Here is a 24,093-nt window from a genome sequence, read left to right as displayed (position 1 = left end):
TGGGCAACTACCCCAGCTCACATGACTCCAAACAGTCAGATATGATCCTAACATTCTACTAACATTTTCGTCTTTTAGAACTATAGCAACAATATGACTATTTCATGATTGATTAGTGTTCTATTTTGCTCACTATCTCAAGGACTAAGAATGGTGCTTGTCATGTAAAAAGCGGCCAATGCTTCTTAAATTATCAGTGCAAATATTTGAGTTTGTACATGGCAAAATTGGGTACATTTAAAATGGATATTTCTCATTTAGTTTTTTCCCATTTACTTTTTATAATTGAACTAAATTAATAAGAGGAATTCTTCATAGGTTGAACACATATCCAACTGTAATACATTCTAAATCACCAACCATGGAAAGCATATATTCAAGTGATGACATCAATCAATTTATTATGGATCAATTTGCAGCCAAGCATTCCCCTAAACCTGTCTAATGTTTTGGCAAGGAACTTGAAAGGACTCACTAAAAATTTATTAGTGTAGCTTGAAATAGGTTTTTTTTTTTCATTTTCTGGCTCAACAAAGAGAATACTGTTTGCCCTCTGAACATATAGATTTTATAGTTTAACGTAGTAATGGGTATGCTTGCCAAGAATCACAGTTTTTAATGAGCCTTTATTAAAACCATTGCTGTGTTTTAGCTTTCATTTTATGTACTGCATTTTTATCTAAAACTCATTCTATTTAAATTTGCCTGTTTAGTAATCAAACTTAACTAGTAGCTTGGAATATATCTTGCATCACTTTGCATCTTCCTTCCAAAAGATTTGAACCTAAACTAGTTTAATTAATTGATACTAATGTTGAACATATGCATTGTGTAAACTTTGAAAGCAGAATTCACATTCATGTTAAAGAGTATGTTACTTTCATATGCAATGCTTTTTTTTTTTAAATTTTTTTTTTCAAAGTTTTTTATTTATTTTTGGGACAGAGAGAGACAGAGCATGAACGGGGGAGGGGCAGAGAGAGAGGGAGACACAGAATCGGAAACAGGCTCCAGGCTCCGAGCCATCAGCCCAGAGCCCGACGCGGGGCTCGAACTCACGGACCGCGAGATCGTGACCTGGCTGAAGTCGGACGCTTAACCGACTGCGCCACCCAGGCGCCCCTCATATGCAATGCTTTTAAGTGATCTACAGCTTTGAAAGGCTATTTCAGAGACTGATTTAATTTCAAAAATATTAGTTTGGTGCAGTAGACACAGCACCAAATGAACAGCTTTGTAGGTTACTGTATATTATAAATTAGTATTTGTTGTCTATAGAAGAGACCAAACAGTAAAAATTCAAACTGAGACCTGGAAGGATGAACTTTTAAACTCCAGGTCTGTGTGCAATAAAACTTAGTTGCTGCTCTTGACCAAAAAGTGTCAAAAGTGAACCTGTTATTCCTTGATGAAATCTGAATGATGGCAGCACATTTATAAATAAAATTTTCCTAAACTGTCTCATTTTGAGAATGTTTTACGAATAAAAGAAATGAGTTTTGATTCCTTCAAGTGTTACTTTCTAATAAATATGATATTTATTTTGTTAAGCTTCTTTGAGGTATAATTGACATACAAAAGAAATGGCACACATGTAATGTATATACCTTGATTAGTTTGGGCATATATATACATCTGTGATACCACCATTATAATCAAGGTACTAAACATATCCATTGCCTCCAAAAATGCCCTTGTGTCCTTTGATGTGTGTGTGCATGTGTGTATGTGTGTCCTTTGTGCTAAGGACCCTTAATCTGAGATCTATCCTCTTAATATATTTTAAAGTGCATAATACTATAATGTTAGCTATAGATACTATGTTATACAGGTAAGGTATGGAAACAAAGCAAATGTCTATTGGTGAATGAATGGATAAAGAAAATGTGGTATATACATACAATGGAATATTACTCCTATTTTAAAAAGAAGAAAATTCAGCCATTTGTGACATTGTGGATGAGTCTAGAGGACATTATACTAAGTGAAATAAACTATTCAAAGCAGAACAAATGTTGCATGATTCCACTTCCAAGAAGTATCTAAAACAGTTAAACTTATAGAAGCAGAGAATAAAATGGTGGTTGCCAGGGGCTGGGAGCAGGGGGAGGAAATCAGGAATTGTTGCTCAGTGGGTATAAAGTGTTTTGTTTTTGTTTTTTTTAATGCAAGATAAATAAGTTCTAGAGATCTAATCTGTTTTCTATTACAATAATGAGACTTTAGGCTAATTCTCTCCTCAAAATAAAAGAAGAAAAACACGTTCTTAAATCAAGAAAAAATGAAATGGTTGAAAGACAAATGATATATTAGTTGGCAAAAGTGGCCTGAATTTACTGGATTTTGGATTACTACACTTTTTTCTCCCTGGTTTTTGAACAAGACTCTACATTTCTGTTTTGCACTGGGCTTTACAAATTGCATAGCCATTTCTGACCAAATCTTATGTGTCCAATTTTCTTACTTAAGATGAATAAGTTAGGTGGGGATTTTTTTCTATTTATCTTAATATTTAGAAAATATAACTGATCTTTGACAGTAAACTTTGTCAGTCACAAAACTAAAGCTTACACGTGACTTTGCAATAAAGCATACTGCGGAGTTATTAGAATTCTGCAAATAGTTTAGAATTTCTAGTTTTGAAAAACTGCTGCAACATTGCAAAATGAATAGCCTCAGGTTTAAAAATTCATATTAAATTTTAAGATCGATTTTCAGTGCAAAAGGATACGATTTTCAATATGAGGTTTAGATGAACCAATTATTAAAAGACAATTATTACCTTTTGTAAAGTGTATATACAAGTGCTTTGAGTTGTTTATAAATCAGGAAGCCATTTCTTGTTTCTTGTATGACCCCTACAAAATTGTTGGAAATGTCAGAGGAAACATGAAAAGCTTGTTTTATAAATTTACATTCAGAATTAAATTCAGACAAATGTGAAATTGATTTGTATGAAGAGATAAATCTTTTAAGAAAAAAGTTCCCATCGAGGCTCCTGGGTGGCTCTGTCTGGTTAAGTGTCTGACTCTTGATTTCAGCTCAGGTCATGATCTCACTGTTTTGTGAGTTCAAGGCCTGAGTTGGGCTCTGCACTACCCTGAAGAGCCTGCTTGGGATTCTTTCTCTCCTCTCTCTGTCCCTCCTCTGCTTGTGTTCTCTCTGTCTCTCTCAAAATCAATAAACTTAAAAAAAAAATTCTTGTAAAAATCAACACCTTCATGTGTGCTAAAACTTGAACTAAAACTTACATTTTAAAATAATTTATCAGAAATATCCCCAAATTGTCAGTCTATAAAATGTTCTCAACAGTTTTGGAACATCAGAATGATACTCTTAAATTAAAAATTATCAAAAATTGTTTGCTATCAAACATTTGACACCACTGTGAATTATGTGGATTGAAAAAGTTTTTTAAAAGTATACATTTGGATGACTTAATACATTCATAGAAAAATAAGCCAGAAAAATCTTATGATCAGTAAAGACATCATATTAACAAAATGTTAATGTATTATATGAAATTATGACACCAAAATATTATTTTTTGCTATTTGTAAGTTATTACTCATGTGTTACCCCATCATGTTTTATAAGTAATAAAATATTTTAAAATAAATTGCTTCATATCTTAGTACTTTTAACTGTACCCCCTCTCCCCCCCTGCTTTTTGAACAAGGGACTCCACATTCTCATTTTGCACTGGGCTCTACAAGTTATGTAACCAATCATGATCAGTCTTGTATGCCCAATTTTCTTAAATAAAATAAATAGGTTAAGTAGTAAGTTTTCTTCATTTAATATTTAGAAAAGTTAATATAGTACCATTTCCTTATTGTGATCTTTCCTTTTCCAGTGCCTTGAGTCACCTTGGTTACATAACTTTCTTCATACTTGCTTATATTTTCCAGAGAGATAAGAAAAAAAAATCCTGGATTTAAAATATAAGCCATAATTTTCTAGCTCACCAGATTATCCATTTGTGTGGCTGTCACCAGCCAGATTTTAAAAAGAACTTTTTTTTTTTTTAACCTCAATGAGAAGTTCCCACCAGCCATCATTGGCCATATTTGACACAGCTGGTGAATGAGCAAAAGACACAAATTGTTACAAAATCCCAAAACAAACTGCACTCTTCTTTCAGCACCACCTGGGGCCTCTTAATGTCTGAAGCAGGAAAAGGAAATATGCAAATGTTGATATTCATTTGCATAGAGCTGATTCCACTGAATAGTTTTCTTGGGTTTCCTAACATTTTCATGGTTTTTTTCAGCACACAGTTATCAATCATTTTTCTTGTCAGTGAAAATCTCATTTTTTTTTTTGTTTCCATGTTAAGTGTTGCCTGAAGGTTCTGCAATTTCTGAATCCTCTCAAGGTAAGAATTTCCTTGGAAAATTCTATAATTCTCGACAGAAAAGAAACACCATTACTGAAAAAGCAAATAGCAATGATCCCAGTGCATAATAAGCAACAGACTACCAGACTTCATTCTTTACTTTAATGGGACTCTTGATTACCATACGTAGAACATAAAAATGAAGCAGAAACATTATGGGCCTAATGCCAAGATGCAGTGTTCTTCCCTCTGGGTATGGATACCCCCCTGTCCATGGATCCCAGCCTTGGTTTATCAGTTATTATCATCAGTTGCTATGTTTAACAGCCACTAAAATTTAAAAGTCCCATTCAAGTTAAGGTGTATCTCCTTTTCCAGTCAATTTGTACTTTTGGGGAGAGGATGACCCTACAATTAACTAAAAAAATAAGCCAGAATCTCTCTGTTCCTCAGATGGATTAGTACTTTCCTTATTATAAGACTTTGTTAATTGAAAAAACGAAATAATGAGTGAGGGAGGCAAGGCCTTTTGTTCTCATATTCTTGTGTGAACTCAAGGAATCCCTTTGGATTTATTCTTTTTCATTCTCTTTTCGAAAAACATTTGGAAAGAAATCCATTGCTACTATTACTGTATGATATATAGGACATGGTTAAATCCTGAGGTATCATCAAGGGAGAAAATTTTTTCTTTTCTTTTTTTTCTTTCTTTTATTGTATCTACATGAGATGGTGAATGTTGTTTAAGCCTATTGAAAGAAAGAAAAAAAAAACGAGATGGAAATATTATGGTGTTGGTTTATTTGCTCTTTTTCTTTAATTTCAGATGACCACATAAAAATCATTCTGGCTACTTACTACCTAACATAGATTTTTAAATATACTGAGGTTCACAAAAATTGTGTTTAAAACACAAAAATGTGTCTGTCTACAAAGCCTCCTTTATTTCCATTTTCTATCAATTTTATTTTGCTGTATCAGACTTTGCCAAAGTTAAGATTTCTGCAAAACCATGTCTCATTCAAATGTAAGTATCTGTGTAATTCACATCAAAAGGTCAAGTAAAAGATGAGCTCTTTAAAACAGCCCCATATTTAGTCAAAAGAACTGTTAGCAACCATTACATTTTATAATTTTTTAAAGTCTATTTATTTATTTTGAGACAGAGAGAGAGAGAGAGAGGGAGAGCATGGGGGAGGGACAGCAAGAGGGAGAGAGAATGAATCCCAAGAAGGCTCCCCACTGGTGGAGCCTGATGAAGGGCTCAAACTCACAAAGGGTGAGATAATGACATGAGCTGAAATCAATAGTCAGATATTTAACCAACCGAGCCACTCAGGCTCCCCAGCAACCATTACATTTTAAAACCTATTCCATAGTTGTTGTGGATTGAACGTTCTGTCTCCCCCCAAACTCATGTGTTGAAATCCTAACCCTCAATGTATTGGTATTAGGAGTTATTGGAAGGTAATTAGGTGACAAGGGTGGAGTTCTCCTAACAGGATTTTAATACCCTTACATAAAGAGGCAAGAGAAAGATGGCTTCCTGTCCCTGCTTTCCTGGGCAGAGATATGAGAAGATGCCTGTGGATATGAGAAGATGGCTGTCTGCAAACCAGGAAGAAAGTCTTCACCAGACCCAGTATTAGCAGCACCTTGATCTTGGACTTTCCATCCTCCACAACTGTCAGAACTAAATATTTGTTCTTTAAGCCACCGGGTCTATGGTATTTTTGTTATAATAGCCCACACTCACTAGGACAGTAACCTGTAAGCAGGAAAGGACAAGGAAGTCACAGAACTAGCTGCCTTGCTAAAGTCATGCTCTTCATTCTTAATGCCCTCGCCCATGAATACTAAGGCTAAAATCATTTCATGTTCTGTCCTTACACTTTTACGATGGGTTTCTCAGTACACAGAAGATGCAGGGCTCATGTGTATCACGTATATTTCAAACTGTTTGCTAGACATGGATAAGCACTGGGAATGGCGAGGTAAATAAAACAGTAATCATCTTTCCTGTCCTGCAAGCTATACTCTGCTGGGAGAGACCAACAATAAAGAAATAAAAATTATGAAAGAATAAAACACCATATTAATAAAACTACAAATAGGTGTTTCAAAAGATAGAAGAGAAGGTTTTCCTGAAATTATGTTCCTGTTTAGAGGGACTCGGTTTCTGTTTCCATTTGTAATAACTTCACTTTGGCAACGGTAAAGCCCACTAGATAAAAGAGCACATTCTTTCCTGCCTTCCTCTTCTCTTCGAAAAGAGCTCTCTTGTTTCTCATCTGTAGAAATTATTCTCATTTGCTTTCTTTCTTCCAACATGCACCTTGTTCTATAACCAAATTGAGAAAGCTTACCAAAATATATGCAATATTATCTCATTTGTCATTGATCTTGATGTAGTCGCTATAATACCAGTGTATGTATTGTAATGCATATATCAAAAGACATTGCACAACTGTATAAATTTGTCCCAATTTCTGTGCTCAACTTCCTGATAACTCTGAAAGAGAAAGACATAATATTGACCAAAAAATAAAAGTAAAAAACATACTAACAATTGAGAAGTGACACAGATGTTCTTGGCACCAAGATCTGAGAATTATTTCGCTTGTGGTTCTTTAGGAAATTGAGTACCTATGATATCATAGTAACCATAGGTAACAGTTATTCATAATATTAAAAAAAATTAAGATGGTGTGCAAATGAATGCTAATATACAAAAAAAGCCTAAATCTAATCAGGGAAATGATGAGATTATGTCCCATCATATCTGCATATTGATTCTAAAAATTTGGTCAACATGGAAGGGTTTACTCTTGTTGGTAAATTCAGGAGGCACTTAGCATAGAAGTCTGTATAATGCTGATAACCTTCAGGGTGTAGATGGTGGGTTTAACTTATGTGGTATACTCTGCATTTGAGAATAAATTTTAGTGATTCCCATGAATATAAATATTTAAGGGTAATTGTTACACACTACCAACACAAAATGCTTGGTAAAAGTCCTAACTTTTAAGCAATTATTTTAATTCAAAAATTTATATCAGGAACTGAATCAAATTTCAGTCTGTTTTGCACTTAACTCATCTTAAGGGGCATTATTTACCAGCAAGTGTTTGGAACGTCCTCGCAGTGGTCCAGCAAGTAAGTGGCTGAATTCGAGTAACTGCCATAGTGTTTCTGGGCAGAATAAAATAAATCTCTTAAACACACACGGTGCATTTATTTATTCACCAGATTTAGTCTGTCTTTAAAAAGCCTATTAGAGTTTTTAACTACAAAATTTTGTAATAAAAAAAGACCCTTAAGATGTTGAATCACAGATATCTTGATTTATTATAGTACTGATAATGCATAGAAATGATGTTTAAAGAAATATTTAAAGAAATATTAAAGTAATACGTAAAATATACATGCAGCATGCAGGTAGAAGCATATCCTTAATCAGTTCTAAATAATAGACCTATTTTTTTTTTCCTAAATTGGCACCTGTGAGTAATTGAATGCTATGCCCTTAGAATACCTTGCATGCTTTTATGGATAGGGAGAGCCTGACTCCCTCCATAATGATGATCTTCAAAATAGGTAAAATGTCCAGAGGGATGTCTCTTTAAGACCTCTCCCACCCCATAAAATACTCATTCATACATCAACTCAGGCAGTTTCATGGGGGGGAGGCCCATTTTGAAAGAGGGTCAAGGTTTCAGATTATAAAGTCGGAAGGCTCATCATGCTTTGCCATTTCCTTTCTCCTCCCACCCTATTAATTCAAAATTTTTTACAAGGAGCGACAGTAATTAGACCTGATCTGGACCACCACCAAGGTTTTCTATCAAATTTCTTTCCTGTTTATGTTTGAGTTACTCAGAAGTTATCTGTGTGCCCTTTGGACATTTAGGGCCTATTTTTTTAAACTCCCTCTGTAGAAAGAATGTAATCTTAGCTGACTTGGCTCTGGATTGTATCATTGTATTTCTCCATTTAAACTGAGAAATCTCAGAGTAAAGAGCAAAAGTAGTAATTCATCATAATAGTCCCCTTCCTCCCAATTTAGGGAAAAAAACCCACACTTTTTTTGTTTAAAAGGCTTCATTGCCTAAGATTGACTATATACTACGCAATTAACTGCAGTTCAGTCAAACAGAAGTTTTATCTATAAATTATCCTCTTAAGAAACAATTTTAGTTTGTTTCTCATATGATTTTTTTCCTTTACCTCTTTTTGAAGTTTTATTTGGGTCATTAGTTGAAGAATCAGAAATTGGAAAATAGAGCTAACAAATTTTATCAATTCAAATTATAAGAAAATCTAGGATGTTAACTGGCTACTGATTATCATATGCTGATAAGGTGGACAGGTTTGTAAATTATTTTATCTAGAATTTCAGCCTTCTGAGAAACCTATGTTCCTTTATAGATATCCTTGGACAATTTATGTTGGGTTGTTGCTATGATTCTTATAATTTCAAAAATCTATCGGAAAGAGAATCATTACTTCAGAAAGGAAATAAATATAATTTTCTTATCTATAAGGCTCTATAAGCCTTATTGTACTGCTAGAAATAAAAACTTCTCAGGTGTGATTAGGGGATAGGAGCTGCTATACCATGAGTTCTCTAGAACTTTAAGGGATTTGGGGGAGCATCTAATTCAGTTCTTTACCATCACAGAAAAAAAGAACATATACAGAGAAATAATTTGCTCAGGTCACAAACTGATGACTCAATCAACTTTAGAAATTTGAGTCTTGGGGTGCCCGGGTGGCTCAGTCAATTAAGCATCCAACTCTCGATTTCAGCTCAGGTCATGATTTCGCGGTTCGTGAGTTTGTGCCCCACATCTGGCTTTGCACTGACAGTGTGAAAGCTGCTTGGAATTCTCTCTCTCCCTCTGTCTCTGTCCCTCCCCTACTCATGCTGTTTCTGTGTCTCTCAACATAAATAAGTAAACTTAAAAAAAAAAAAAAAAAAACTTGAGTCTTATGTCTAGCATTTAATATTTTATATAATATTTTATATTCCATTATGCTTTCAAAATTGGCTTTTAATGTTATAATCTGAAAATGTATGTGACTGAAGGGTCCTATTGGAGATTAATTAGAGGAGTTTTGGGTTTTTTGTTGCCTGCTTAGAAAACTTATAGAACATCTGATATAGACATCATATACATTGTTGGTCAAAAAATTTTCTATTTAAATAATCCACTAATGAAGTTTGAGAATGAAAAAACACTTTCAAATTTGGTAACAGTAATAGCACATATTTGAAGAATCTGGAAGAACTGCAATTTTTAGCTACAGAACATCTATAGTTACAGGCACTGCTGACAAACTTCAGTGGATTGCATAATTGGGTACACTAAAGTCTTTCTTTACAAACTGAATTTAAAAAGTAACCCTTCTAGAAAACAATAGTTCTCCTCACCTAGCCTACTCTTTGTAACTTTGATTGTCCTTCTCACCTGATCATTGTTGTTTGTCAGCCTCAATTCTAACCCATTTCTTAATCCTTGAAAAGATACAACTCTAATTTCTTTGCATTTGGGGTTTAAATTTGAAATCCACTGCCATTTTCCCCCATGACTTGAAGGGAGGAAAACATATATTAAGGAAAGGGTTTCTAGTTCTCCTTGGAAATATAAAGTGGTAATGAATTTCACAGAGGCTCCAATACAACATTATGAGGTATAAAGAAAGGATGACGTCAGATCAATAAGACTTGTGTTAGAAACAAATATTATACCACTTGCTGACAGTCATTTCCCCTTTCTCAGAAAGGACCTTGTTGTGTGCTACATGGTTTTTGATCTTAAAAATGAAATCTCCAGCAAGCACCACACTTCTTCATTTCTTAAAGTAAGTTCCTGCTTAGCTGCTAAATTATCTCTTACTTGTTTATCTCAGAAGTACAGATGGCACATTTTAGAACCTATCCAAATGCCCACCAACACATACACTATTAAAACCATGTATTTTTCTCGGGATCACTCAGGAGACAATCTTGTGAAAACTATTTGAGTAGAGTACATAAAGCACTGGGAAGTAACGATAAAAAAGAACTTGTCCACCTGAAAACTTTTTTTTTCAAATAATTACATGACACTTGCCTCTTCTCATAAGGAAATAACATAAAAAGTACATTAATGATTAATGCTGTATGATATATACTCATTTCTTGTAAGCATTATTTACATGGGCAAAATGTGTTTGATTTCTTTTTTCTTTTACTGTGTGTGATTTCTAAAACCTTGTTTTCAGAGCCCATTCAAACCAAGTTTTTTTTTTCTTCAAACCAAATTTTACCTTTCTTATCATGTCATAAGTGTATAAAGAAAAAAAATAACTTAAAAAGCCTCATGCTCATGAAAGTTCGACAGACCCATCTATAGTTGCTGCGGATATATTTTCTTTAAATTCAGTGGGTTTTACAGCCGCTAATAAGTTAATAAATGCTGTAGATTTTTATAACAGTGTCCCAATCAGATAATTAAGATAACTTGAGTGGGACATGGAAGTAATGCTTCTCTGAGAACAATTAGCATGTAAGAGGAGGAAAGTTTAGGGGTGCCTTGGTGGCTCAATCAGTCAAGTATCTGACTTCAGCTCAGGTCATGATCTCAAAGGTCGTGAGTTCGAGCCCCACATTGGGCTGTCTGCTGTCAGCGCAGAGGCTGCTTCTGATCCTGTCTCCCTCTTTCTCTGCTCTTCCTCCACTTGCAAGCATGTTCTCTCTCAAAAATATAAATAAAATTTAAAAAATTATTTAAAAAAAAGGGGAGGAACGTTCATAACCATTTTAACCTAAACTTACGTGGATTTTACGAAGGTAATAGCAGTAGTATGTGTTAGTTTTGTAGCATTATTTAACCACCATGATTCCATATTGATTTTAGGTATTAACAAAAATAGTGGGAGGAAGTGGAAAGCTCAGAGAAATTAAGAAACTTGTTACAAATAGCTCTTGAGAGGAAAATCTGGGACCCTATTTTCTGACCTCAAGTCCCACGCTCCTTTCCACACATGATTCTGCCTCTGCAGTAAGTAGTATGGCAATGAAAAGAAAATATATTTCCCTTTTAAAATTTTTAGTCTCTTGGAAAGACCAGCCGAGAATTTTACCTGAGGTAAAATTTGCCTTAAATTTTGAGCTTAATAATCTAGAATTATGAGACTTTTTGAATAATAAGACCTAAGTATTAAAAGGTTTTCAAAAGATGCTGGATTAAAATGCCAATTTAAAAATAATCTACGAATAATTACTGAATAAAGTGAGGTCAGATTCGATTGATCTTTACACTGTCATTTCCCTTGTGCCAACATATTGTAGTCAGTGTGTGTGTGTGTGTGTGTGTGTGCATGCATGTGTGTAAAATAGATAAAAAATCTTGTTGGATTCATTTCTGTCTGTTTACATATGGCTATCCAGGGTCAATCTCAAAAGTTTTGGGGTCAAAGCACCCCAAATTGTTCCAAAGCACCATTAATTGTTCCAAATTAAAAAAAAAAAAACAAACTAGAAAAATGTTAAAGATGATAAGAAGGTGTGTTGTTTCAGTTTTATCAAGCTGAAGGAATAAGACAATTCTCTTGATATTACGTACCAAGTCCTTTATTTGAACATTGATCACTTTGGAGGTGTAATTCCTATCAACTTCCCTAATACACAGGTTCCTCAAAAACAAGTATATAAGACATCAAGAGTGGAATAACTAACTCTCCTAAGGAGAAAATTTTTCAGTATACCTTTCACTCATATTTGTGCTTTATCTGGCTTTCTTTTTCCAAAATTAATCTTTCACCTCTGCTGGTGAATTCTCTGTGCCTCTTCAGCGACAGCTGCTCACCAAAGGATTGCCTAAGTAAATCGCTGACTGCAGTTCCGAGTGTAAGTGACACAAGGATAAAAGCTGTGAGGTCCTTTTGACAAACTTCGGCAAGTCTGTGGTTTGAGAATCGTTCTACTCTGACATTTACTCAAACCAATCACCTCGGTTTTTCTGCCAAATGGTTCCATGTCGATGACTGACATATCTGCGTCTATGCTGAGAGTGCTGCTTTGTAGGTGAACTACATTTTATCACTTGAGTCAAGAATTAAAGTTGGAACAGAACCAGAATGTTGGGGCTACCCAGTTGGAGTCACATATAAAACTTTCAATACTAATTATTTGCTTCACACACCAAGCTTCATCCAAAGAACAGAAAGGAATCAATGTTACAAAGAAACTTCTTTTAAAAAAACCTTTAGGGTTGACTATTTATCTGTGGCTTTTGACTTATTTGGGACATGGTAGTAAAACAGAGAGGCATGTACCAATATCTGTGAGGATCATTTCACTTACCCATTTAATTAATGACTGTGTTCCCATTAGACTGCTCTATTATGGTAGGAATTATGTAAATGTTTGTCTCTCTTTTTGGCTTCAGTATCTAATAGACTCTCTATCCCATAGTAGGCACTCAATAAATATTATCAAATGATTAAGTGAATCTTCGAGAAGTCAAGAATTTTTATTTTGTCCTATTTTTTATCCATGGTGAAAAACTGTTTCTGTTACCATTATTAACTTGATTAAATATATCTGCTATTGGCTGCAAGAGGAGAGAGAATGAGATGGGGAGGAGGGGTAAAAGATACAAGAAGTAAAAAATGCAGAATCCAACTTCATTATACAGTAAGATTCTAAAATGTTTGCTTTGCTGAGGGAAATTCTATCATCTTTGTGTAGGAAAGGCATAAAATTAACTTAAATACTAACATTTTTCATAAAAACTAAATTACTATGCAGTCTAATGGGATCTTAACCAAATAGACTTACAAATTCAAAATGAATCATTTAATATACTTGTAGTCAAACTGGGAGATATCAATACAGAAATGAAAGAGGATATAGTGAAATCTATAGTACAGTAGGGAAAAGGGATGAACATTTAAATAATTATATTACGAGAGCATGTGCAGCAACATGGTTAAGAAAATAGATTCTGGAGTTCAAACTGCCTAAGTTTTAATTCTAACAAGGCCATTTACTGTGTGTGCCCCAGGTGAGTTACTTAACATCTCTGTGTCATAATTTTATCAACTACAAACTGGATAATAATGCTGGTACATATCACATAGGGTTAGTGTGAACATCAAATACATTAGCAATTATATATTACTACCTTCCAGGTTATTTTCAGATAATAACCATTATTGTTAGCTGATGAACTCCATGAATTGCCAGCTGCATGTGGTGTGTCTGTGTCGCTAAATAACCCAATGAATAAGGAAGTTCTTTTGAAACTCAATTGCCCTAATATTTTTTCATGAAATATATCTAAATGTCCCCCAAACCTACACATACTGCAATCTGATCTATTTCATACATGGTTGTAAGACAGAAATACTAAATTCAATTATATAATTTAACGCTAATATATGATTGAAGGAAAATGTTTATGTCCAGTATTAAGATTTTACTTTCCATAAGAAAAAAAAACAGAGCAAAAACGAGTTCGTTTTTGGCATGAGAATGGCTAGTGGATCTCACAACAGCTCTTTATAATTATCTGTGAACTACAATAATAAGCAGACTACCATTATACATGTTTTTAAAATCTCATCGCATACTTGCTTTGAGGAGAAGCAGTTCATTTTCTGCCTGATATAACAAATGTAAGCCACAGAAGAAGAAAAATTTTTTTCTAGTATTTATTGATAGCTATCAATCTTCATATTTGTCTCAAAACTTTGACTTGATAGCAAAAACGAAGATATTAAAAGATGAAAGATGAAGTTAACTCCAGGATCTAAATTTGGGAGATGTGGGTTCCAGATTTTTATAGCAGAGATAGTAACAGATACTTTCATGAGACTGTCTCAGGACAACAATCTGGTTTTCCTGAGCTCAAAGATGACGGCTGGGTGAGGAATCTAACCAACAGGAAGAAGATCCACAGCAATTTATGTCAAGAATAAAAAAAAATCCCCAAGTTATATCTTGGATTTTTATACATGATTTATAATTTTTTAGCACTGGTAGTCTCCTGGTGGAAAAGATAACAGATACAGATAGATATAGATATAGATATAGATATAGATATAGATGATGTAGATATAGATATAGATATAGATATATAATTTTTAAATTAGGAATTCCTTAGTAGGGGCCAAGACAGTGAAGAAGCACTCACTTGGGAATCTGGAGAAAAGGGTTTGGGTCACGGCTCTTCTAGCTTTCTATGATCCTTCTGTGCTTTTGGATTAAGGTAAGGTTTTATGATTTGGACTAGTGGGAATCGATCCTAATTGATCCTTGTTATTCTCAAGATAATCTGATACTTGAAAACATACACTTTAAAAATGCATATTATAATGTCATGTGTCAGGTCATGAAAGTCTCCTTAACTTTACACTAGTTTAACGTGGAATTTTTCTACTCCTCTAACCTATGTGCCTTCAATACTTGGCCGCCTTGCCCTTAATCATCTTATTCCCTTACTTTATTCTCAATTATAATGCTTTTTCATTTCTAGAGTGTAGGACCTGTAGCTGAGGAACTAAAGAGCAGAGGAAAAGCATGGCTCTCCCCTCAGTTGTCTTCCTCCACAGTGGCTGGAGTACAACATCATTCTCCTCAATACATTTCCACTCCTTTGATCTCACTCATATCCTTGGAAAGTCTGTCTAGAATAACCAGAATGTAAGCAAAACTCTGACACTTAGTTTTTCTTCCAGTAATACTTATGTTAAAAAATTCAACTCAACTCAACTTTGGAGGTATCCTGCATGGTTTCTAAAAAAAATATTTTTCATTTCTTACAGAAGCAATGCTTCAATCTCTCAAAAAACCATGCATTTGGGAGAAAAGATAAAGAAGCATAAAGGATATCTCTACCAGAGTTAGTTTTGAACAAGAGAAACGTAGTTCAGAAATAATCACTGGTGGCGGTGGAAAGGCAAAAAGGGAATTCAGTCACAAACTCACACTGAGCAATGATAACGTTCTGAAGATACAAAATATGCGATTTTTTCTGCCCTTGAATGCTCACCTTCCTAGGGCAAATACAGATAGAATAATAGGCAGATCAAAGATTTAGGACCAAACCAAGATGCATACTTATACTAAATGGATTATAGGAGCCAGTTCTTTAATCCTAGTCAATCTCACTTGCCAGCAGGTGGAGGCAGCGAGAAAGGAGTGCATTGTCCGGTTCCATGACTGAAGAGGTATGAGGCTAAAACCTCAACTTGGAAAAAAAAAATCTTCTATGGAATCATTCCATTAGATAGATGCTATGTCTTAAAATTTTATTAAAAGAGTAAGACACTTCAATTATATCTTGGTTTAATACATTTTGTCAGCTTACCTTTTATACCCAATTGCTATATTTAGCAACATTAATATGATAAAATGGGTTAAAACAAATTTGAAGAAAAGCTTTTTCTATAGCTCATACATTTTGTTGTACTCTCTAGGTATGATGAACAATTCTTATAGTTCTGTTACGGAATCATGTCTTTGCCCTAGCACACATATGTTTACATCCTTAAAGATATATTAAAGTGTTTTCAGCAAATTCATTTAAAAGTTAATCCTAAAAAAAAAAAAACCCTAAAATATGATAAAAGTACTTGATTCTTCTCTATACATTGCCATGTGTTCTGGGGAGAAAGATGAATTTGATGGTTGTTCTTAGGTGTGTGTGTGTGGTGGGATGAAGGAGGGAGCAGGAAGAAAAAGTTTAGGGTTAAACCAAACTAAATAGAAAAAAGAAAAAAAAAACCATGTGCATTAAATCCGTCAATTACATATGTGAACATATTTCTTAAGAAATTAAATTGGATTAAAAAAGTGTTTTAAGGGGTGCCTGGGTAGCTCAGTCAATTAAGCATCCAACTCTTGATTTCTTCTACATGTGGAACCTGCTTGAGATCCTCTCTCTCTCTCTCTCTCTCTTTGCCTCTCTCCCCCACTTGCACATGCTCTCTCATTCCAAAAAAAAAGTGTTTTGAAAAGAAAACAGTCATATTTCTCAAGCATCTGGGAAAAAATAAACAAATGATAATTAATTAACAAACCTTTCCTTAGAACTCAAAAGTGTCCTTTGTTACCAAGAATGCTTCCAGAATAAATATTTATCGCATTGTATATTACCTACAAGGGATCATCATATACCTGTTTGTATATGATGCTCCCTGCATCATATATAAAGAAAATTAATTTCTTATTTCTTTAAAAGATGTATATTGAAGAGCATCTGGTTGGCTCAGTTGGTTAAGTCTCTGACTCTTGATTTCAGCTCAGGTCATGATCTCACATTTTGTGAGATCGAGCCCCACATTGGGCTTTCACTGACAGCGCAGAACATGCTTGGGATTCTCTCTCTTCCTCTCTCTGTCCCTTACCTCCCTTTTTCTATTTTTAAATAAACTTAAAAAAAAGAGCATATGTATGTTGAGTGCCTACTGTGAGCCAAGGATTTAAAATCGAACAAAATGCTTCAAAATGCTTGTCCTCGTGAAGCTTATATTCCTGTACCAAAGAAATAATATAAACAAAAATAAAAGAGTTAAATATATAATATGGCATTTGGGGATACATTATGGAGATAAAAGTAAATTAGGAAAAGGGATAGAGAATACCCAAGTATTACAATTTAATAGAGGGTGAAAAGGGCAAAATCCACATTAACCTTTATATTTGTGACTGGTATCACTATGCTGTTGTTCCTCAGAAAGTCAGATGAACTCAGGGTCTCATTACAGTGAGAAGTTTTCATTGAGTGTGTGTAACTTATGCTTAGACTCTGTTTTATTCAGTATTTAATTTATTCATAAGCAATAATTTGGCTTAGATTATTCAGCCTAAACAACACAAGACTGTGAATGTATTTTTCTTCATTCTATTTTCCTTTAAGAGTAACTGTGAGCATAGCTGCTGTAAAACACCAGATGGAAAGGAAACAGTTTGACACCATCTTTTCTTCATCTGCATTGCCATGGTACTCAGTTTCTCATTGCACACAGGAACTCGAAAATTCCAGGTCTCAGATGTGGTTGCATCTATCCTGGGCTGCCTACTACAGATTTGCCTTCAAATGAACCACAGGAATGTTTATTTCTTAATAATCAACAGCAGCTTCCTTTGTAATGTGTTGTTTTGATTTTACATATAGGCTGACAGCATCGGTCCCAATTTCTAGGTTTGGCTGGCAGGTCACTTTCCCTTTGGGAGCTTTAAAATCATCAATATTAATTTAATGGTGCCTAGTTCTTGTCAAAGGCTGTGGATAAAAAGAAGCAAGCCAAACTAACAAACAAACAAACAAACTTCCAAAGTCTTAAGAAAAATGTGACAATCCATGACAATCCAGGATCTATTCATATTGATGATCCTTTTAAGGATTTGACACAACTTCCTTATTATGCATGGTGTATAACATTATGGCACCACCTGAAGTGATATGTCATCTAATGAATTTTGATAGAAGGGTCTTCTCCAACTAATCTAAGCTTAGAGTCAAACTTAAAGTTAGTCAAACTGGGCAAAAGGTCCACTCCCATTCCATCACCGAAGGTCATAAACTTAGCCATTAATATTGCTTCAGAGCAATAAATCTTCCCTTATGTTTCAAAACATATACTAATGAGTACAAAATACATAATAATGAGTATAATAATTAGTCGTTAATATTCACCTAATTCTAAATAATTTGGAGAGTGTGACATTGAGGTAATGAAATGTGAAATTAACCATACCCCAGAGAAAGAATAGAATGCAAACGATGAGGGTGGGGGCTTTGCCTAAGTTGGTCACCTTGAACAATGTCTCACCCTCAAGAACTGCTCAATAAATGTTTGATTAATAAATGAAAAAAATAATATCTGTTCATGTCAAATAAATCTGTGTGGATGTCAACATCATATCCTTGTAAATTAAAGGATTATCCTTTTTATGGAAAGAAAATGGCTATTGAAGAAATTGAATAATTTGAAAATAATTTACAAAGATTATAATTAGATAATATTAAAATTAATGTGTTAGTGTTACATAGCAAGATTGTCATCAAATGTTTGTAAAATAAGGTATAAATCTAAGAGATAATTTAATTTTTAGATCCTAAGCAGGACACATTATTTAAATCCATGTACATTTTTTACATTTGTTATATTAATCAATGATATTTTCTTCATTACTTACTAATCATCTCCACATATATGAGCTAGCATGCTTTTGACATAGAAACTGGTTTAGATTTTTGCTTTGTTCAATCACCCTATTTTTTTTTTGAAAGATAACAATTGAGAAAAAAATTGTGAACAGACTTTTAAATGCCAGATCAAGAGCTCTATCAAAACTTTCCCATCCCCTCTGAAAAAAAATCTGGTTTTATTTATAGTACTACACTAGATTGGCTGTAAAAAAAAGAGAGATTTTCCTTCTAAGGAAAGTGGAGGAATGTTTGCATACATCCTGCATCTGGTGCTGGTGATTTTGAAAACACATGGAATTGGTGCGCAATTACCCTTCTTCCATGTCTTAGGGTTGTCACGTGACCCATTCTTCTTTCCTGTCAAACACGTAGATGATGAGGGCTTTGTACTTGAACGTCTACAGTTCCTGGCATGGAATCCTTCCCTCCCCCCAATAATTGGAGTATAATAAATGCCAGCTAGATATACTCTTTTTCTTTCTATACTGGAGATAGCAGAACGTATATTTCTAAGAAATATTTGTATTAGTAAAGAAATGGAGATGACCCTAAAAATACAGAGACATTTATGTTAATGTAACAGTGTTTCTTCACATCACCATACATACTACCGGTGGAAATTTTGCTGTTCTCAAACAAATGTAAGCAGACTCACTGAACTGATAAAAACTAAGTAAAATTCCTCCCAAAACTGAATTGGGTGGCGCGGTGGGGAGAATCTTTTGTTTTATATATAAATGTTGTCTAAATTGAAGTTGGAAATTGTTAATATTCATTCGTCAAACGACAAAGTGAGATTAAGAGTACTAAATACAGGATGTTAACATGTAAACGATTGCTATTTCACAATGGTTTTTGAGTACCTATCAATGGACATATATATAATAAGTTAGAACTTATGTGTGTTAAACTTTCCACTCTGTATACTACCTATAAATTCTATCAGTAACCATCTTTAGTATAGATGCTTTAAAATTGTAATTTGGTACTTATTATTAGATGAATTTATTGAATCAGACCTGTTAGAATTGTTCATTTGTCATATTTTTCAGGTTGACTGATGTGATTTGTGTTAAAACTGTACTCAAAATATAAAGGAAATTAAAGTGTAGCACTTTAAAAATATAGCTTTTATATTAATAAGACATACATGGAATTGTTATAATTTATATTTATTTTACAGAAGTGTTCTATCCTGTGTTCCCTCCATGAGATACAATAATTTTAATTAAATAATAAAGTACACCAAAAGACTCAGCAGTAACTATCTGCTATTGTGAATTCTATGGGGGAAATGAACAAGCCCTCATGTCCTTTTTGAGAGACAATTCAACACATTTCTATTCATATCCTTTAGTGGTCAAGAGGTTATCTCACCATAAGTAGTATTCTGATGCAAAAATATGTTGTAGAAACCCAGATAAAATAACTACGAAGGTACAGAACCTATACTGAGTTAGTTATTAGCATTTTTGTAATTTGTCATCAAGTATTTATTTAATGATAGATTAAATATATGACAACATGATATCACTATTAGATATCCAACTGAAGAGAAAGCTTCCATGTCAATTGTTTACTGGTTTAGTCAACAACATGGAAACTCTATATTTTAAATCCAATTTAAGAACTTAAAAAATTGGAAGCCACACTGTCTTTGACGAATTTCATTTTAACCAGATAACCAGGACGTACATTTTTAAAGGGAAAGGTACACATTGACAAATTTGATTTGACCTTCAGGGCCCTCTAACTTTAACTGGTACTTTTATTCTCCTGGCACTTACCTCTTTACAATCAAGTCATGTTGGTTAGTTTACTGTGTCTGCACTTTATATGGACATCTGCACTTGTCACAGGGCATGATTTTTCTATGTGCTTGGTATTGATGTCAGTATTACACCTTCTGTTTTGCTTTTTTAAGAATATGAACCTCCTGTGTCTTAGACATTTTCAGGGATAGAAATTCCGGGCCTCACACAAATCATCAAAAAATTCACTGGGATGTTTCAAAGTTTTACAAAACTGCTGAAGCTCTCTTTAATGTAAGTTAAAGCCAGTGGGTTTTTTTTTTTTCTTTTTTAAGGCAGCTGTTTCCTGATGTTGTTATGCAGTTACACAAGAATATAATTAGCATTTTTTATGTGTGTCTAAACTTCAATCCTATTCCAACTAATGATAGATCCATCATAACTATGAAGTGAAAATGAAAACTGTTTTGCATACTATTTATGCACCATTATGTAAACTGGGTACTCATATTTTGGACACTCAGTGCCCATCATATTTTTAGACCCATGTCTAACTAAAAGATCTGAGAGTACTCTAGGGGTACAATGCTTAGATTCACATACAGTAGTGACAGCTGTCCACACTCTGGACTAAGCACTAAGTGTAATTTAGCACCCCCTGCCTCACCCAGCAATGATATAGCAATTAACAGCAAATGAAGTCAAGATTTGATTCCTGCATATTTCACATTTTAGAGATTAAGATATACTATTTTAAAAATACTCAGAAATTTCCAAAATGTTGACAAATTCTCCTAAATGTTCTCAAATATTTAACATCAGAATTGTGTCCTAAAATATTTAAATTGTCCTTTCTAATGAAACTATGATAAATTCCCAGTTAACAATAATATCAGAAAATGAAAATTGTATCAAGTAAGCTATATAAAACTATAATTTCAACACTTTAATTTATGGACTTGGTCGAATTCCAGTTGCTAATTTTTTTTTTTTTTTTTTTTTAAGCGAGAGAGTGAGAGCAAATAGGGGAGGAGCAGGGGGACAGAGAGAATTCTCAAGCAGGCTCCACGTTCAGTGCAGAGCCCGACTTGAGGCTTGATCTCACCACCATGGGATAATGACCTGAACTGAAATTGAGTCAGATGCTCAACTGAGCCACCCAGGTACCCCTCTAATCACTAATTTTAACAACTGGATAGGATTTATATTAAAATCTAAGAATTGAAGATAAAAGCATTTTATGTGAAAGAGCATCATCTATCCCACCTCTCTTCACTCAAAAGCACTTATTTAAAATATAAAAATACTTTTTAATACTATTTGTCTTTGTATTCAATGTAAAATTTAGTCAATATGCCCTTACAACTTTAATAAACAAAAAGTTCTAAAATTCAAAAATCAGTAACATGAAGAATTCAAAGGTTGAGGCTACTTTTACTATTTTAACTGAAAATACCATTTTTCTTTCAGTTTCAGGGGTGATCATTGTTTAATTCCTTATGTTTAAAGATAGGCTTAATATTAAATAACATAGAATTCTCTAAATAGAAATATTGATGTATCATCCTCAGGTTTTTTTTTATTATTATTTTAGATTTTTTTTCAAGTAATATCTACACCCAACCAAGGACTCGAACTTACAGCCCTGAGATCAATAGTCTCATGCTCTACCGACTGATCCACCCAGGTGCCCTCATCCCCAGATATTGATAGTGTACATAATGTTTGTAGTAGAAAATAACAGGTTCATTACATATGAATGTACATTCATTACATATGAATGTAATCCAGTTTCTATGGAAATCTAACCCAGTTTCTATGTCAAAAGCATGCTAGCTCATATATGTGGAGATGATTAGTAAGTAATGAAGAAAATATCATTGATTAATATAACAAATGTAAAAAATGTACATGGATTTAAATAATGCGTCCTGCTTAGGATCTAAGAATGAAATTATCTCTTAGATTTATCTCCTATTTCACAAACATTTGATGACAATCTTGCTATGTAACACTAACACATTAATTTTAATATTATCTAATTATATCTTTGTAAATTATTTTCAAATTATTCAATTTCTTCAATAGCCATTTTCTTTCCATAAAAAGAAGGGTTAGGAATAGATTTATTTTTTCTGCCAGAGATCGAGAAAGCAGTCTTCTCTCAAATACACCAAATTGGCAGTGACACTGCAATTAGGGCAATGAGCTCCTGGTGGTGGGTCAGGTACGGGATTCCAAGTAGAGATGGGACCTCCCTACGTGTTTATGATGAATGAGAAGGCATTCAACCTGTCCAAAGAGCAAAAAGAAATTCCTATTGTTCCTAAATGCAAAAGTTCAAGTAAACAAAAAGTGCAGTTTTGACAAAGTGAGGAATGCATAGGGCAGTCTTGGGAGAATTTGAGCTGTCAAAGTGAAATGACTTAAAAACGTCTTATTCCAAATCAGAAAATAAATAAATAAATAAATAACCATAAAATAACCAAGTTCAAGTAAATGAAAACTATGTTCTTAAACAGGAACATAAAACGTTTTCTCACATGCTCTATGATGCAATCTTATATTTTAAGTTGTGTTAGCTATTCTGGTGTACTATTGCAGAATCTCAAGAATTTAGCTTTGCTACTTATGAATCCAAAGGAAAGTAAAACTTCATTTTATGAAGGTTCCTACTACTGTTTTCATAGCAACTTTAAAAGTTTTTTTTTAATATTTATCTACTTTTTAGAGAGAGACAGAGTGTGACTGGGTTAGGGGGAGAGAAAGAGAAGGAGACACAGGACCGGAAGTAGCCTCCAGGCTCTGAGCTGTCAGCACAGAGCCCGACTTGGGGCCCGAACTCAGGAACCATGGGTTCACGACCTGAGCCAAAGTCAGACATTTGACCAACCAAGCCACCCAGGCGCCCCTTCAAAGCTACTTTTAAAACATCATTATGTGAGCTTGTACTTGGTCCTAATCATATAGATTTCACCGAATAATTACTAAGGAAATTATATAGTACTGTGTTATAAATATATGCTGCGGTAAAAGTTAATGAATAACAAATGTATTATAATTAAAATATAATAATTGTAAATATAATAGAAATGTAGAATTTTATGGCATTAAACATATGGTGCTCTGGCCTCTGTTTTAACTACCTCAAATTTTGAATTATTTAAAATTTATAATGATTAGTTTACAGTGCATTTCATTTAGGGGCAATATGAAGTGGGCATTTTGAGTGAGCACATATGTGTTTTGCTTGAAGATAAATTTATTTTATATGTTTACTTTTTAAAGCCAAATAATATTAGGGCCAAAACATTAGAAAATTTAACTGATCCTGAAAATACTTCTTTTTTTTTTTCCCAATATATGAAGTTTATTGTCAAATTGGTTTCCATACAACACCCAATGCTCATCCCAAAAGGTGCCCTCCTCAATACCCATCACCCACCCTCCCCTCCTTCCCACCCCCCATCAACCCTCAGTTCTCAGTTTTTAAGAGTCTCTTATGCTTTGGCTCTCTCCCACTCTAACCTCCTTTTTTTTTTTTTTTTATTTTTCTTCCCCTCCCCCATGGGTTTCTGTTAAGTTTCTCAGGATCCACATAAGAGTGAAAACATATGATATCTGTCTTTCTCTGTATGGCTTATTTCACTTAGCATAACACTCTCCAGTTCCATCCACGTTGCTACAAAGGGCCATATTTCATTCTTTCTCATTGCCACGTAGTACTCCATTGTGTATATAAACCACAATTTCTTTATCCATTCATCAGTTGATGGACATTTAGGCTCTTTCCATA

Source organism: Panthera pardus, unplaced genomic scaffold (assembly GCF_024362965.1).
Source record: "Panthera pardus isolate Hobbes unplaced genomic scaffold, ASM2436296v1 HiC_scaffold_16, whole genome shotgun sequence".
Lineage (NCBI taxonomy): Eukaryota > Metazoa > Chordata > Mammalia > Carnivora > Felidae > Panthera > Panthera pardus.
Note: the sequence above shows the minus strand (reverse complement) of the source record.